An 18707-nucleotide genomic window follows, 5' to 3' on the forward strand; every position below is an offset into this window, starting at 1 on the left:
CACAAGCAGGGGGAGGAGGAGTGGGAGAGGGAGAAGCAGGCTTCCCGCAGAGCAGGGAGCCCGATGCGGGGCTTGATCCCAGGACCCTGGGACCACGACCCGAGCCGAAGGCAGACGCTTAACGACTGAGCCACCCAGGCGCCCCCCTACTGTTTTTCAAATAAAAAAGCCGAGAGATGGTACCTTCCGGAGATCCTGGACCACATTTTCACCAGGCTCAGGTGCAAGTCTCTTCTCTGCGGTCTTTGGGCCTCTCACATCTGAAAACCCCAGCAAACTACCAGGTCAGTCATGCTGCCAGTGGGCAAGGCCCCCTTCCCAGGTAAAAGGTGTGGTGTTTTGTGCCCCTCAGTCCAGGATGTGTGGGGGAGGGCCTGAGATGGCACCACCCAGAGGAACCTCCTGTTTGGGGACTGAAATCCTGAAGGTGTAGGGCCACAGGGGTTTTTGTGACGCCGGAAGTGTATCCCCTGGAGCTGAGCTTCCCTGGGAAACAAACGGACTCTCAAGGGAAAGACACTTAGCTGCCTGCTGGCTCCCCACTCAGAGTCTGCTGAAAATACTTCTTCAAACCCCTGAGTTCTGAGGACCAGTCTACAAGTGCTGGAGCCAGAAGTGGTTAAACAAGTCTGTCCTTGGAATTCCTAGGCTTAGAGCCATGGTAATACAAGGATTGCTTGAGGGATTGCACTGTTTGGAGGAATGAGGTCTATGCTGAGGGCCCTGGGCAGTAACTAAAGCAGCGGCCGCAGCAGCCAAGTGGGAGGATGTAAGAGGTCTCTCATTAGCTTATGAACAGGGTCTGCACACATATCGTCAGTTCATGAACTCCTCCACCATCACCAGGCTAACAGTCCTCTCCACTCCCTCCTCGATCCTTCTGAGTTACCAGACCCAGGGGGTTCCACTCTCCATACCTGTGGCCTCCACCTCATGTCCAAGCAGGACAAGCACAGGCAGAACAGATCGCACACCCTGCAGCCCATGCGAAGGAACCCAGCACCATTCCAGACCACACAACTGGTCTGCTTCTGGCCTTGAGACCCAGGTCGGTACCCAAGCCCTGGGGTTACTAGTGGCCTTACCCTTGCTGTTCTTTCCTTCACCCTCAGGCGCCCCTTCTTCCCTGGCTCTGTTACTTGTGACCTCTGTGATTTGGAGGAATCAGCCTCTCTGGGTGGGTTTCCTCATCTGTAAACAAGATAATGACATTTATCTTAGAAGGTGGTGGTAAGGGAGAAAAGAGACCCTGGGTGTAGAAATACACAGCTAATCTGAGCGAGTGTTTGTAATAGCTGAAGCTCACCCATGGGAACAGCTAGAGCTTGACCTCTCTTAATTTGTACCCTAGAAGTACCCTGTCCTGAGGGTCATAAGCTGCTCAGTTGGTATCAATGGCCGAGGCTGATTCCTACTGCCGGGGCGCCTGGGTGGCTCAGTCGGTTAAGCATCCCTCTTTGGCTCAGGTCATGATCCCAGGGTCTTGGGAGAAGGTTATTGCCCATCCTCACCTATCAGTTTGATAATATGACCTATAGACCACAAGGAGCAGAGTCCTCGCACACACTAGTGGTAAGAGAATAAATGGACACAAACTTGTTATCAGGGAACAACAACTAGAAATATTCAGCACATTCTCTTCAATTAAGCAATTCTCCTCATCAGAGCCCATCAGAAATATTCACAAATGTGCACAAGGTCAAATGACAAAGGCATTCATTGTAGCCTTATTTGTAATAGAAAAGTATATGGAGGCAATCTGAATGTCTAAAATTAGGGAACTAGAAACTGTGGAGTTACGTTGCTGCTGTGCTATGGGGTACCATGCAGCTGTTAAAAATAATGACAGATCCCAAAGCAATCTACAGATTCAATGCAGTCCCTATCAAAATTCCAATGGCATTTTTCATGGGAATAAAAAAAATCCTAAAATTTGTATGGAACCACAAAAGACCCCAAATAGCCAAAGAAATCTTGAGAAAGAAGAACAAAGCTGGAAGCATCACTCTCCCTGATTTTAAACTATGTTACAAAGTGATAGAAATCAAAACAGTCTGGTATTGGCAAAAAAACAGACACATAGCTCAGTGTAACAGAATAGAGAGTCCACAAATAAACCCATGCACGTACAGTCAATTAGCTTATGACAAAAGGAGCCAAGAATATGTAATGGGGAAAGGATAGTCTCTTCAATAAATGGTGTGGGGAAAACTGGACAGCCACATGCAAAAGAATGAAATTGGATCATTATCTTGCACCATATACAAAATCAACTCAAAATGGATTAAAGACTTGAACATAAGATCTGAAGCCAGAAAACTCCTGGAAGAAAACATAGGTGGTAAGCTCCTTGGCATCGGTCTTGGCAATGATTTTTTTAATATACACCAAAAGCAAAAGCAATAACGCAAAAATAGACAAGTGGGACTACATCAAACTAAAGGCTTCTGCACAGCAAAGGAAACCATCCACAAAATGAAAAAAAGGCAACCTACGGAATGGGAGAAAATATCTGCAAATCATGTATCTGGTAAGGGGTTAATATCCAAAATATATAAAGAAATACAACTTACTAGCAAATAATAAAACAATCTGATCATAAAATCAGCAGAGGAACTGAATAGACATTTTTCCAAAGAAGACATACAAATGCCTAGCAGGTACATGAAAAGTGAGCACCCAACAGGTGCTCGCTATCACTCATCATCAAGGAAATGCAAATCAAAACCACAATATGATATCTTACATCTGTTAGAATGGCTGTCATTCAAAAGACAAAAGATAACAAGTGCGGGCGAGGATGTGGAGCAAAGGGAACCCTTGCGCACTGTTGGTGGGAATGTAAATTGGCACAGACACTATGGAAAACAGTATGGAGGTTCCTCAAAAAATTAAAAATAGAACTACCATATGAACCAACAATTCCATTTCTGGGTATATATCCAAAGGAAACAGAATCACTATCTCAAAAAGATATCTACACCATCTATAGCCCCTTTTTCTTTTTAAGATTTATTTATTTATGAGAGAGAGAGAGAGAGTGGGGGAGGGGCAGAGGGAGAGGGAGAGAATCCTCAAGCAGACTCCCCGCTGAGGGCAGACCCTGATGCGGAGTTTGATCCCAGGACCTGAGCCAAAATCAAGAGTTGGACGCTTAACTGACTGAGCCACCCAGGCACCCCTACACCCCCATTTTCATTGCAATTTATTTACAATAGCCAAGACAAAGAAACAACCTAAATGTCCATCAACAGATGAATGGATAAAAAACTGTGGTATTTATCAATACAGTGGAATATTATTCAACCACAAAAAAGAAGGAAATCTTGCCATTTGCAACAACATGGATGGACCTGGAGGATATTATGCTAAGCGAAATAAGCCAGAAAGAAAGACAAAAACCGGATCATCTCACTTATATATGGAATTTAAAATAACAAACTCACAGAAATAGAGAACAGATTGGTGGTTGCCAGAGCCAGTGGGTAGGGAGTGGGGGAAATGGGGAAAGGGGGTCAAAGGGTACAAACGTCTGGTTATAAATAAATAAGTTCTGGGGATGTAAGGTACGGCATGGCGACTATAGTTAACAATACTGTGCTGTATATTTGAAAGTTGTTAAGAGGGTAAATCTTAAAAGTTCTCATCACCAAAAAAAGTAACAATGTGAAGTGATGGGTGTTAACTAAACAACATGGTAATCATTTCAGAACATATATCTATATCAAACCATTATGTTGTGTACTTTAAACATAATACCATGCTATATATCAATCATATATCAGTGAAACTGGAAAAAATAGAATTCCAATCTTGCTCCTACTTAAAACCCCACAATGACTTCCATGGCTCTTTGCATGACCTCCAATGTTCTAGGTGCTCAGGCCCTATCTTCTCTAGCCCTATCTTGCCCCCTGCATGCTATCTCCCAAACCCAACAAATTCCTTTTTGTATCAGCTATCACAAACACGTAGATCAAAAATAGTCGTACTAATCTAATACTTTTTACAGATCCACCATAGAAAGTAAAACTGAAAAATATGTTTTAACCCATTGGGGAGAAAGAGTCTATGACTTAAATTCATGACCCTGCTTTTGCCTAATTCCCAAGCCTTAGGAAATCTGTTCATTGCATCCCACCCAATAATGGTGATGGAAATAGCTAGAGGTACTTCGATCAATTCCATATTTATCAGAGCAGAAAATGCATTAAAGTGCTAAGTGTGCTAAAGTTTTACAATGATGGAAAAAATAATGACACATCATTATGTATTGACATGGAAAGATTTTATGCTTTAAAGCAAAAACTGCAAGTTGCAGAATTATTTTTCAGTGAGCTCAAAGTGCCTAGAATACAGTAGGTAATCAATAAATACTTGTTGAATTGAAAGAGTATGATCCCAGTCTGTTTAAAAGAAAAAAAATATTACCACCCCAACACACACTCAGAAACAAGTCCCTATGTTTTCCTATGTCTAAAAAAAGTTGTGGAAGGACAGTGGCCACTGTCAATGGTGTTTATCCCTGGGTCTGAGCAGCTTTAACTTTCCTCGGCTCTGGTCTGTAGAGCTCACATGATGGGAGGTGAGGTTGCAGTGGGCAGCCCGCCCACATACCACACAGCTCCCAGGAGTTGCTGGGGGGGTCTTTAGTTCTGCTCTCTCGGTGGGAAAGAACAGGAAAGCCCAGCCACTCCCAATCACTGCTCAAGGTAACTTACAGGGTCAGGCAAAAAAAGCTAAGGACAAGATGTGCAGTTATGTAGGACACTGTTTTATTTATACCTAAGGAGAGACACCAGAGCATGAACCCCCAGGGGCCCAGGTCTTGGGTGGGCCAGACATTGTGGGTGGGTGGCTTCTAAGGTTTGGAGAACCCATGCCCTGAGCAGGGGGTCACACTCCAGTAGCTGAATCCGGAGTCTCAGGTCTCTATGCTCAAAGCTTAGGGGAGAGACAAAGAGCCAGGCAGGGTAAGCCTGGACGACCGTGTGAAACTCCAGCAGCACCAGGGTGAGGTCAGAGGAACATCTGGGTCTGGGTTAGAGGTCACTGGAGAGCGTGAGGGTCAGTTTACAGGGGCCTGAACAGGCTGGGCGGGCCTCCCTGGGATTCTGGAAATGGGTACAAAACAGTATGGTGGCTTTGGAATATTCAGGAGGAATTTGTCTAAATTTAGGAGACATAATGTAGTTGAGGAGACTTTTAGAAGAAGGGCCACAGTTCATCTCCTATGTGCCAGGATGAGGTTTGTCTTCATCTGCTCAGGCTGCTATCACAAATTACAACAGACTGGGTGGCTTGAACAATAGCTATCTCTCCCAGTTTTGGAGGCTGGGCAGTCTGAGATCAGGTTGCTAGTATGGCTGAGGTCTTGGTGAGGGTCCTATTCCTGGTTTGTAGGCAGTCACCTTCTTGTCATGTCCTCACCTGGTGGTGGTGGTTGCGGGGAGGGGCAGTGAGCGCACTCTGGTCTCTTGGTCTTCTCACAAAGACACGAATTCCATCATGAGGGCCCCACCTTCACGACTTCACCTCAGCCCAAATGCCTAGCAAAGGCTCCACCTCCAAACACCATCCCATTGTGGGACCCACTTGAGGGGGTACACAAGCAGCCAGGCCATAACAAATGTGTGAGTGCAGTGGAGCTATCTTGACTGCTTACAAACTCCCAGGCCAGTCAAGCAAAGAGCATCCTGGGGCGACAGGTAAGGGCCAAGAGGTAAAGGTCAATTCCAATTCCGCCCAGGCACTCAGAGGCAAGGCAGATTCTAAGGGTTTCCCCACCATGCTCCACGGGATCAGGGCCCTTCAGAAGGTGAAGCCTAGAGGTAAGTGTAAGCAAGCCAAGACCCTGGCAGGGGACACCAAGAGGGACTTCTCAGGCCTTGAGGTCAGGATCGTAAGGGGGCTGAAAATCTGGAAGCCTGGGACGTCTCTGACTTATGAGCCAAGACTTAACTTGTAAAGCCCATCAAAGCTGTACTTTCATATACATTATCACACTGGATCCTCATAACAATACAGAGAGAGGCATTTACTAATTTATTGATTATACTTTATGGTCTTTCTAAGTTTTTAATGAAAACCCATTTCTAATATTCATTATGATAATCAGTGAAGTGCCTGAGACAGATAAGATATAGAGATACCTGAAGCTCTTGTAATAGCCAACTCTCGAGTGTGGACTTATTTTTTAATCAACTTTATTGAGGTATTATTTACATATAATAAGATGCACCCATTTTAAGTATGTTAATTTTAAGGTACATCAAGTACATTAAAAGCAGCTTGATGAGTTTTTCCAAAGGTATACACACATATAACAACCACTCCAATGAAGATGGAGCATCTCCATCACTTCAGAAAGTTCCCTCAAGCCTCTTTGCAGTTGGTCCTCCCTCCCCCTTTGTCCCCAGGAAACCACTGACCTGCTGTAATGATAGCTTAGTTTTGATTGTTCCAGAATTTCAATTAAATGAAATCATCCAGTACGTACTCTTTTGTGTCTGGCTTCTTTCATTTGGCATAGTATTTTTAAGATTCATGCATGTTGTGTGTATCAGTAATTTGTACCTTTAAATTATTGAATTGTCTTTATTTTGTATTGAATATGCCACAATTTATTTACCCATTCTCACGTTAATGGCTATTGGGTTGTTTCTGATTTTTCCTTATTGCAAACAAAACTGCTATAAACATTCATGTACAAATCTTTCTGTGGATATATAGTTTTTCATTTCTCTTGGGTAAAAAGCATAGAGTGGAATTACTGTTGTGTTATGTATGTTAACTTTATAAAGAACTATGGATCTGGGGAGCCTGGCTGGCTCAGTCAGAGGAGCATGAGACTCTTTTTTTTTTTTTTTAAAGATTTTATTTATTTATTTGAGAGAGAGAGAATGAGAGAGAGCACATGAGAGGGGGGGAGGGCCAGAGGGAGAAGCAGACTCCCCGCCAAGCAGGGAGCCCGATGCGGGACTCGATCCAGGGACTCCAGGATCATGACCTGAGCCGAAGGCAGCCGCCCAACCAACTGAGCCACCCAGGCGCCCAAGGAGCATGAGACTCTTGATCTCAGGGTTATGAGTTCGAGCCCCATGTTGGGTGTAGAGATTACTTAAAATCTTTTTATTTTTTGCTTTTTTAAACTTTATTTATTTACTTGAGAGAGAGAGCAATAGAGAGAGCGAGCGAGCGAGAGAGAGCACGAGCAGGGGAGAGGGGCAGAGGGAAAGGGGCAGAGGGAGAGGGGCAGAAGGAGAAGCAGATTCCTTGCTGAGCAGGGAGCCGGACATGGGGCTCGATTCTATGAGCCCAGGGCCTTGACCTGAGCTGAAGGCAGACATTTAACTGACTGAGCCACCCAGGTGCCCCTACTTAAAATCTTTTTAGAAAGGAACAGATAACTGAACGTCATCAAAATTAAAAACTTTTGTGCTTTGGGGTGCCTGGGTGGCTCAGATGGTTAAGCGGCTGCCTTGGGCTCAGGTCATGATCTCAGGGTCCTGGGATCAAGCCCCGCATCAGGCTCCCTGCTAAGCAGGGAGCCTGCTTCTCCCTCTCCTACTGCTCCCCCTGCTTGTGCTCTCTCGCTCTGTCAAATAAATAAATAAAATCTTTGGGGGGAAAAAAAACCTTTTGTGCTTCAAACAGCACCATCAGGAAAGTAAAAAGACAACCTACAGAATGAGATAAAATATTTGCAAATCAGAAGTCTGATAAGGGGACTGTATCTAAAATATATAAAGAACTCTTACAATCCAGTATTAAAATGACAAATGATCCAACTAAAGAATGAGCAAAGGATCTGAATAGACATTTCACCAAAGAGGATATGCAAATGGCCCCTAGCCATCACAGAAATGCAAATCAAACCACTTCACCCCTAGTAGGATGACTATGCCCCAAAAGACAGTTAACAACAAGTGCTTGGCTATTCATAATAGCCAAACAGTGGAAAACAACCCAAATATTCATCAATTGATGGACAAGTAAAATTTCATACCATGAAATATTATTTGGCAATAAAAAGGACTTAACTACTGGTATGTGACAACATAGATGAATCCTTTTTTTAGGATTTTAAGGATCATGACCTGAGCCGAAGGCAGATGCTTAGCTGACTGAGCACCCAGGTGCCCCAACATGGATGAATCTTGAAAACATAATGCCAAGTCAGTCACTAAAGAACATATGTTGTATGATTCCATTAATATGAAATGTCTGGAGCAGGCAAATGAAATGTATAGAGACAGCAGATTAGTGCTTGCTGAGGTCCTTGGGGTGGGAATGGGGGTGGAAATGGGGACTGAGTGTTAATGGATACAGCAGTATAATGACTGCTAAAATTGATTGTGGTAATGGTTGCAGAACTCTGTGAATATACTAAAAACATTCATTTTTACAGTTTAAACCACTAGATGAATTATAACAAAAATTGTGCAAATGTCCACTTTTATAAATTATTAGACATTTTCTTAATTGGGAAACAATTTTATAAAGTTACATTACTGATTTATAGATAAAGCACTTTTTTTAGAAGCCCACAGAGCATAACACAAAAGGATACTATTATTCAATACACTTCATATTGGTTAAGTTATTTGCTGAAATTATATCTGCATAGTGCATTGATCCTGCTTCAAAGGAAGGTATAGTAAGGATTTCCAATATGATGATGACAATGTGTGGACTGAAAAGCAGAAGAAAATACGCATAGAATTGGATATGAAGTAAATATTGTGTTTTCTTCAACATTCTATCCATATTGTTTTGAAATAAAAGAACATGTTCTAAATATTAACACACACACACACAAACAAGAAAAATAACATCAGTAAAACATGCAGAATACATTCTTAACACATTCTCTCTCTCACTCTCTCACACACACACACTCTCTCTCTCTCTCTCTCTCTCACACACACACACACACACACACACACACACACACACACACACACACTCACTCTCTCTCAGTCTGGCGGCTCTGCCACATCTAGATACAACTAGACAACTGTTTGAGGGGAAGGCTTCTCCGCCTAGTATCCCCAAGGAAAGGAACGTTTCCAGACTCGCCATCTTCAGGGCTGGCACTATTTGCACCCCTAACCTAGGTGCAGAAAGGGGAGGAGCCCCCGTACACACCAGGATGTCTTTCTTTTTTTCAGGCAGTGCTCCTGTGTTTTCAGGGTAAGAGGGGAGCCGGGGTGGGGGGTGGCAGAAGACACTGGGGGCGGGGGGGGGGGAGGGGCGGGTGCGGCCGAGGGTGCTCTGTCGAAGGAGGCGCCCTCCGCGAGCAGCACTGCCACCTTGTGGCCGGGGATGGTCCCACCTCTGGGTGAGGCCCCAGGGACCCCCAGTGGAGCTCCTTCAAACTAGGCCGAAGAACACGTTGCAGGGGCGCCTGGGTGGCTCAGTGGGTTAAGCGTCTGCCTTCTGCTCAGGTCATGATCCCAGGTCCTGGGATCGAGCCCCACATCGAGCCCCACATCGAGCCCCACATCGAGCCCCACATCGGGCTCCCCGCTCCGCGGGAAGCCTGCTTCTCCCTCTCCCGCTCCCCCTGCTTGTGTTCCCTCTCTCGCTGTGTCTCTCTTTGTCATCTTTCAAACAGCATTTTTATTGTTCTTTCTTAATATAAAAGTAATTCACGTGCACTCTATAAGTTTTAGAAAGTTGAAATGAGATAAAATAAATAAGAGAAAATAAAAACGGATAACCAAGGTTGAGCACTTGGATGTATATTTTTCCAGTCTTTTTTTTTTTTTTTAAACAAAAGTAGGATTAGACAGTACATACTATTTTTTTCATAAGCTAAATATATTGTACCAATCTTTTCATTTGTTAAACATCGTTCTGCATTTTTTTTTAAAGATTTATTTATTTATTTGCGAGAGAGAACGAGAGACAAGAGAGCACGAGAGGGAGGAGGGTCAGAGGGAGAAGCAGACCCCCCGCCGAGCAGGGAGCCCGATGTGGGACTCGATCCTGGGACTCCAGGACCATGGCCTGAGCCGAAGGCAGTCGCCCAACCGACTGAGCCACCCAGGTGCCCTGCATGTTTTAATTAATGAAAAATAATGGGCTCCTGTATACAAGTCGTCCAGCCTCAACAACGCCTGTGCTACCAGCCTCAACAACATGGCTGACCTCACGTTTTCAATGCCTGTGCCATATTCCTTTCTTTAGGTGGTTGGGCCAGAGTTTATTCAACCAGCAGTAAAGAGTTGAGCATTTAAATTATACACAATTTCTTCACTGAGGTACCGTTACACTGGAACGAACAACTCAGTTGCTGAATCTTTACAGAAGTGCATGGTTATTTTCTTGGGTAAATACCCAAGTCAAAGGTGATATGAACTTTGTAAGATGTCTCATATATTACCAAGATACTTTCCAGAAAGGCTGAATTAGGAGCCTTTTTAAATATAAAAAAATTGAGGTGCTTCTCCACATATAACAGTAAGGAGAAACTAGTAGAGAAAACTTACAATAATAAAAAATACTGTAAATTCAGCAACACTCTATTTTTTTTTAAGACTTATTTTATTTATTTTAGAGAGAAAGAGAGAGAGTGAGAGCATGTGTGAGCAGAGGGAGGGGCAGAGGGAGAGGGAAACAAGCAGACTCCCCACTGAGTGTGGAACCCCATGCGGGGCTCAATCCCAGGAGTCTGAGATCATGACCTGAGCCGAAATCAAAAGTCAAACGTTCAACCCACTGAGCCACTCAGGTGCCCTGTAAATTCAGGAACAGTTTAAAGGGGGTTTTATTTTTATTAATCATAATTACACCTATATATTATTCCTTCAAATCTTTGATTTTCAAAAATCCAAAACCACAGAAAATTTGAAAGAATAGTATTATGAGCATCCTTACTCTCTATCAAGCTTCAACAATTTTTAATATTTTGCAACTTTGCTCTCTCTCTATACATAATATGCATGAGTTTTTGCTGAACCTTTTTTTAAGGTTTTGTTTATTTATTTATTTTTAAAAGATTTTACTTATTTGTCAGAGAGAGAGAGCACAAGTGGGGGGGCAGCAGGCAGAGGGAGAAGCAGGCTCTCCGCTGAGCAGGGAGCCCAATGTGGGACTCGATCCCAGAACTCTGGGATCATGACCTGAGCCGAAGGCAGATGCTTAACCAACTGAGCCACCCAGGCATCCCTTATTTATTTATTTTAAAGGTTTTATTTATTCATTTGAGAGAGAGAGAGAGCGCACAAGCTGGGGCGGAGAGAAAGCATGAGCTGCGGAGAGTCAGAGGGAGAAGGAGAGGCAGAGGGAGAGGGAGAAGCAGACTCCCCCCACTGAGCAGGAAGACCTATGCCAAGCTCTATCCCAGGACCAGGAGATCATGACCTGAGCTGAAAGCAGACACTTAACCATCTGAGCCACCCAAGCACCCCTTTGAAGTTTTATTTATTTAAGTAATCTCTCCACCCAACGTGGAGCTTGAACTCACAACCCTGAGATCAAGAGTTTCATGCTCTTCCAACTGAACCAGCCAGGTGCCCCTTGCTGAACGTTGTGAAAGTAAATTGCAAACATCATGCCACTTTACCCTTAAACACATTAGCATGCATCTCCTAAAATAAGGGCATTCCCTTATATAACTATAAAACCATTATCATACTTAAGAAAACCAACAATAATTTCATAGTATCATCTAGTATTAGTCTATATGAAAATTTCCCCAATTGTCCCTAATTATAGTTTTTTAAAATCAGATTCAATCAAAGCTCATGAATTGTTGCGTTTAATCCAGATTAGTCACTCCTTTCTTTTTCTGACATCGTCCTTTTGAAGATTGCAGGCCAGCTTCCTTTTTCTTTTTTTTTTTTTTACGATTTTATTTATTTATTTGTTTGACAGAGAGAGAGAGAGCGAGCACAAGCAGGGGGAGCAGCAGAGGGAGAGGGAGACTCAGGCTCCCTGCTGAACAGAGAGCCTGATGTGGAACTTGATCCCAGGACCATGACCTGAGCCTAAGGAAGACGCTTAACTGACTGAGCCACCCAGGTGCCCCAGGCCAGCTTACTTACAGAATGTTCCACATTCTGGATTTAGTGATTGTTTCCCCATTGTGTTGTTCAGCTTGTTCCTCTGTCCCTGTGTTTTCATCAAATCTGAAGTTAGGTTCAGAGGCTTTCTATAAAAGAGGCGTGCCATATTTGATTGTATTATTTATTGGTCCTGCTTGTAAACCATTCTTCCTCTGAGTTGCATGGCTTATATAGTACTCAAGTATTTGTTAGATAAATAATTTAGTTGCATTCTTGTGCAGCGATTTTTTTTTTTTAAGATTTTATTTATTTATTTGAGAGAGAGAATGAGAGAGAGAGAGCACATGAGAGGGGCGAGTGTCAGAGGGAGAAGCAGACTCCCCGCCGAGCAGGGAGCCCGATGCGGGACTCGATCCCGGGACTCCAGGATCATGACCTGAGCCGAAGGCAGTCGCTCAACCAACTGAGCCACCCAGGTGCCCTTGTGCAGCGATTTTTAAGAGCCAGTGTATGGATCACTGCTGATTTGTTTTTTGTTTGTTTGGTTTTAATTTTTTTAAAAATTTACTTATTTGACAGAGAGACAGAGAAAGCACACAAGCAGGGGGAGCGGCAGGGAGAGGGAGAAGCAGGCTCCCCACTGAGCAAGGAGCCCAATGTGGGACTCAATCCCAGGACCCTGGGATCATGACCTGAGCCAAAGGCAGACACACTTAACTGACTGAGCCACCCAGGCGCCCTAATTACTGATGATTTGAAGATATTTTCAACAGACATGAGCAAATAAGGAAAATAGGGACTAGGGAATGAGTTTTCCAGAAAGCCAATTTTATTTCATTTAAAAGGCTTGTTAATTCACCTGAAAAATTACTTACCAATTCCAAAGGGAAAAATAGTAATTTAACAGTGGGGAAACAGTCACCACCATTCTCACCAAGTGATCAAAATTAACATTTCTCAAAATAGGACAAACCAATGTCATGTGCCTCTTGATGTGATATACTGAGAAAGGACACATCACTTCTGTGGTATATTCTTGGCAAAAAGGCACTGCCTGAATATGATCATGCGGAAACATCAGTCAAGCTCCAACTGAGGGTTATTCTACATAATAACTGGCCTGTACTTAAAATTTAAAAAGTCCATGTCATAAAACACAAAGAAAGGCTGAGGAATTCTTCCAGTTTGAGGGAGACTAAAGAGACAAGACATCTAAATGCAGTATCTGATCCTGGACAGGATCCTGGACCAGAGAAAACAACAGCTATTAGGAGGAGGAGGAGGAGGGGAAGCAGGAGGAGGAGAAGGAAGAGGAGAAAGAGGGAGAAGGAGGAGGGTGGAGAGGAGGAGGAAGTGGAGAAGAGGGAGGAGAAGGAGGAAGTGAGAGAGGAGAGAGAAGCAGGGGAGGAGGAGATGGGAGGGAGGAGGGAACCCTCCTCCAACTCCCCTCCAGCAGCAGGGGGAGGGGACATTATTGGGACAGCTGACAAAAATTGAAGAAGGTACATAGATTCGATAATATTATTGTACCAAAGATGTTAAATTTCCTGATTTCGATAATAATACTATAGTATTTCAGGGTTAAGAGGTGCCATATCTACAACTTACTTTACAATTTATTTGTATAGAGACTACTTTTTCTCTTTCTGAGTGTGTGAAAGAAAACAATAAGCCAAATATGGCAAAATGTTAGTACTTTGTAAATCTGAGGGAAGGGCATATAGGAGTTCATTGTACTATTCTTGCAATTTGTTTGTTTGCAAACATTTCAAAACAAAAGCTTTTTAAAAAGCAAAATCTGTTAGTATGCATCAATGCCATTCCCATATTATTGGAATTAAAATTCGTTTGTAAATGAAATGATGGTGATAGTAGATGGTACTTACTGTCAGTGCACTTCTTGGCAAAGTAAAAAGTTAGCAAGCTCCACAGTGGACCCTACGCCAGTGATTTTTCCTGGTGCAAAAAACCTGGAAATATGAGAAGCACTATTTTAGTGTGTATCCCCAAAAGGATGGACTCCTGTCTTCATCCAGAGGCAGGACACCATGTGTCCTCAGTAATGGGCCAAGAACAGCTTTGTGGTGGCCTCATGGGGCATGAGGGACCTGCATCCACGTATCTTCTTGGGCACCCATCCACAACATACATCCCGAGTGCCACTGGAAAGGGGAGTCCACCCTCTCTTGGCATGTGACTGGCTGGGGTGTGCTGGGGTCTGCTGGGGTCCACCAGAGCTGATCACAGGGACGGAGTTGACATCACTGTCTCTTTCTGGAGACAGCAACAACAGAGTGAGAAAATCATGGCAAGTGATAAAGGTGGGCTCTTAATTAAGCCCTTGGCTACATGGGGCTTGAGTCTTGATGGCAGGGTTAGGATTTAGCTAAGCCAGGGGAAAGGGTGATGATCTTCCTTTTGGGGGGTCCATTAATACACTCAGTAGGTGCTCAGAAAGTGGCAATGTTGCCATCATAAACTCCAGAAAACAGGGGCAGCCAAGACTCTGAGGATTAAACCAGCTCTTGCTTCCTTTACCAATTTTTGGTGGGAATATTTAGCTGACCAAACAGCAACCCAGGGTGTGCCAGAGGGAAGGATGAGGCAAGCTCCCCTCCTTCTCCATCATCCCAGGAGGTCTTTGGAGGATGCAGGACCCACAGGAGCAGGTGAGATTAAAAAATGGGGCTCCATCCTTTCGGGCAGAAAAAGCAGGAACCTGAATCTGCTCTGTGAACCCCAGGAGGGCTGCTGAACAGGGAGAGAAGTTTCTGCCAGGAGTCTGGATTCCACTGACAGCTCTGTGAGCACAAGTGAGGGTACAGGCTGGGGGTGAGACCCAGAGCAGGGCAGAAGCTGGAGTCTCAAGTGGGGACACCAGCAGGTCCATCAGGCCGTGTCAGGAGAAGCTTCGGCGCTGGACTGGGGCAGTAATCCCAGATTCAAGGAGGGCTAGGGGGCTGAGTCAGGGACCATGACGACAGTGGGGAAGGGCAGGGTTTGGAGTCCCTGTTAAGGATGGATAGTGGTGATTTGGGGGAATAGGGAGCCAGAAATAGCCACAAGGTTGTGAAGACAGGGAAACACGGATGAAAATGGGGGTGGGGTTGAGCACCAGGCTTACTGCTGAAGGAGCTACGTGAGGTTTACCTGTGGTAAGGGTCAAGCGTCAGGGGTGGGGCTGAGGAAAGGTCTAGGAGAGACTGGGTCACTGGGGAAGACAGGGTGATGGCTGGGGTGGGGGTGGTGGGGGAGGACAAAGACAAAGAGGGCAACCCTAGGTCCCTACAGATGGACACTCAGTAGGTGTGAGTGTCAGAAGCAGGAGTTCAAGCCTATCCTCAAAACAGGTTCGGGGAGCAGAGGGCCAGGGCAGAGGCAGATGGGATGCGGTCACGGGGAGAGGTCAGGAACTCCTGACTTCCTCGTGGGTGGGAGGCTGCCTGCCTGGCCTTGCCTGCAGAAGGGCTTGGCTCTTGCCCACGGCTGCATCACCAGCTGAGGGCACTGAGGCTGCGACCCTGTTTTACACATGCCTGTCCCAATCCGCGCAGCCTCGGGGGCGCCGTCTGCGACGTCAAACGTTCCGTTAGGACCAGGCAGAGCACAGGCCCCCGGGGGACGCACGGCCTGCGCTCGCGGCCCGGGCCGGTTACTCAGCCAGCGGCTCGGACCCCTCCGGCCGGCCGCCGGGGCCACGCGGGCGCCCAGTCTCCGCCCCGTCGGCGGCGGCGGCGGAACCGGCTGCGCCAGATCCGCGCTGCGGCCGTGCGCACGTTGCGGCCGGCTCAGCGCCAGGGGGCGGCGCTGCGAGCGAGCGGAGCCGAGACCTTGACCCGCCCCCCCCCCCCGCCCGGCCCCTGGGGAGGGAGCGCTGGGCCGGGGAGCCGTCCCTGCGCACTCTCCGGCTCGCTCGGTGGGGAGTCCGGGCGGCCGGCGGGCAGCGGGCCAGAGTCCCGAGCCGAGGGCCGCAGTGAGGACAGCTCGCAGAGCACAGGGTCCTGTCACCGGCCCGGGTTGCGGGCCCCCGTGGCCAGATCCCGGGAGGGCATGGGCGAGAGTCGCGGCGGGGCGCGACAGCTGAGAGGCCGGTCGCTGCTCGCCGAGCGGCGCCTGTGGACCCGCACGAAGCTAAAGTGGAGGGTGGGACGGAATCATTTGCGCCCCACTGAGGGAGGTTTTGCTGGTCCGCAGGTGAGGCAAACTAGAGCCCACCCCGGCCACGTCCCTACTGCACGCGCCCACTTCGGGGCGCAGAGACGCCGTTGTTGTCATAGAAACCCTTGCTCTGGAGCTCTGACCTCAGCCCACCGCTTGCAACGAGGCAGGATCTTCCGCCAGCAGTGTACACACGACGTAAAATGTCTGTCATTTATTAAGCACGTACCCTGCACTCAGGACGGTGCCGGACACCCGAACAACCCAGATTTGGGTATTTGCAGCCTACCTTCCCTCCCAGTGCCACCCTTGATGCAGGATTTAGCAATTCCTCTCACTTCTCCAAAAAATCCATTTACACGAGAGCTTTATCTTGTAGATTTTTGTTGTTGTTGTTGAAGGCTTATAGAGGAGACCAAGAAAAGAGGGAATTTTATACATACAGCAGGGTGCAGTATTTCATTCCATTAGACATCTCTTGCCTTACTCGCTTTCTTGGATATTCCAATCCACGCTTTTTCTGAGAGGCCTCTGAATCTAGCCCAGTTCCAGGCACTCCCTCCAAGATTTTCCTCTGAGCTTCTGCATCTCTCCTCCATCCTTATGCGGAGAAGAGCAGCTGGGGCCCTCCCATAACTGCTCTTGAGAAGGCATGCTAAACAAAGACCCTCTCGTCACCAGCGTTCCACTTCCGCAGAGATCAGCAATAGTTTTATTTCTGAAACAGGTGGTTTCATACAATGGTCCCCCAAATCCACATGGGATAGGTACTATTCCCATTTTACAGATGAGGAAACTGAGGCTTAGGGAGGTCAATTCATCCAATGTGAACTCCTTTATGGAAAATTCTGACATACAGTATTTTAAAATATAAGTCCCAGTGTCACAGATTTCAGATTAAGTACAGATATTATGTAAAACTGCTATATAAATACTACATGTTCATACTATAAATACTATATAAATACTTAACATGGTAATATCTTATGTGCCAGGCGCTGCTCTAAACACTTCACATATTCACTCATTTGGTTATTACAACAACCCTATAAGGTACTATTATTTTTTCAAACGTTTTTTCTTTCAGATATATTTTAAAATTGAAGTTTCATTTATAGAAAATAAAACATACAAAATTTTAAGTACAATTCTATGAGTTTTTTTTTTTTCAAAGATTTTATTTGACAGAGACACAGCGAGAGAGGGAACACAAGCAAGGGGAGTGCGAGAGGGAGAAGCAGGCTTCCCGAGGAGCAGGGAGCCTGATGTGGAGCTCAATCCCAGGACCCTGAGATCATGACCTGAGCCGAAGGCAGAGGCTTAACAGCTAAGCCACCCAGGCACCCCAATTCTATGAGTTTTGACAAATGTAGATACTCATGTAACCTTCACTTCAAGATACAGAATATTTCCATCACTCCAGAAAGTTCCCTCTGCCCTTCTCAGTCCATATCATCCAAAGAAATCATTGTTCTGATTTCTTATGCCACAGGTTAGCTTTGTTTTTTCCGGAATTTCATATAAGTGGAATCATAGTCTGGCTTATTTAGCATAATCTTTTTGAGATTAGCTCATGCTTAAACATGTAACATCAGTAGTTTGTTCCTTTTATTGCTGAGCAGTATTCTATTGTATGAATACATCACTGTGTGTTTTCAGTTTACTTGTTGATTGGACATTCGAGTTGTTTCTAGTCTTTGGCTATTATGAATTAAGGTGCTTATAAACATTTATAGGCAGGTGTTTCAGTGGACAAAGATTTTAGTTTCTCTTGGGGAAATACTTATACATTGAGTAGTGTATATTTAACTTTATAGGACACTACCAAATCGTTTTCTAAAGATTGTAAAGTTTGGGGCTCCTGGGTGGCTCAGTTGGTTAAGTGCCTGCCTTCCGTGCTCAGTCCTCTGATCCAGTCCCACACTGGGCTCTCTGCTTTTCCCTCTGCTCCTCACCCCATTCGTTCTCGCTCTCTCTCAAATAAATAACATCTTTTTTTTAAAAAAATGTAAAGTTTGATATTATTATACAAAAGAGGAAACTGAGGCCCCGCCAGCTTCATTTATTGTCCCCAAATAACTTGTCCAAGCATGTGTGTTCTGGAGTCTTTTGTTGGATAGAGAGAGGGGGGAGGAAAGAGGGTGCGAAACCCACGAGGGGCTAGCCTTGAGCGGCGCTCTGTCTGTCCTGGGGGAGGGGCCATGTGCAGTCGGGCTAGGCCCCTGGGATCCAGCCTGGGGTGCAGCCGACCACACCCCCTGGCCCGCCACTGTTCGCCCAGACTCCCCCAGCAGGAAGCAGCGGGCGGGAAGGGCGGTAAGCTGTCCTCTCTACCCGGGCTCCCGTGAAACACCAGGCTAAAGCGCTTGGCCCAGGATGATTTCTCTGCCGATCCTCCACCTCCAGAGGCGGGGGGAGGACGGGTGTCCACCTCTTGGAGGGGATCCGGGAGCCCCCTCCCGCCTTGGCGGGAGTCTTTCAGACTTGGCTGCCCCGGCCGCCGCCGCCAAAGCCAGCAGCTAGCACAGCACGCGC

At 45.9% G+C, this 18707-nt stretch overlaps 1 long non-coding RNA gene across 1 annotated transcript; it reads right to left on the bottom strand.

The window, feature by feature from the left end:
- Positions 1 to 220: 220 nt before the first annotated feature.
- LOC123862346 (uncharacterized) lies at positions 221 to 13983 on the bottom strand. The gene is made up of 3 exons (XR_006795198.2): positions 13901 to 13983; positions 1086 to 1191; positions 221 to 260 (listed from the first exon to the last, which is right to left on the bottom strand). It is a non-coding gene; the product is annotated as an uncharacterized LOC123862346 (long non-coding RNA).
- Positions 13984 to 18707: the final 4724 nt, after the last annotated feature.

This window comes from Mirounga angustirostris, unplaced genomic scaffold, assembly GCF_029215605.1.
Source record: "Mirounga angustirostris isolate CCGP_5_RB_7025 unplaced genomic scaffold, mMirAng1.0.hap1 SCAF_9, whole genome shotgun sequence".
Classification (NCBI taxonomy): Eukaryota; Metazoa; Chordata; class Mammalia; order Carnivora; family Phocidae; genus Mirounga; species Mirounga angustirostris.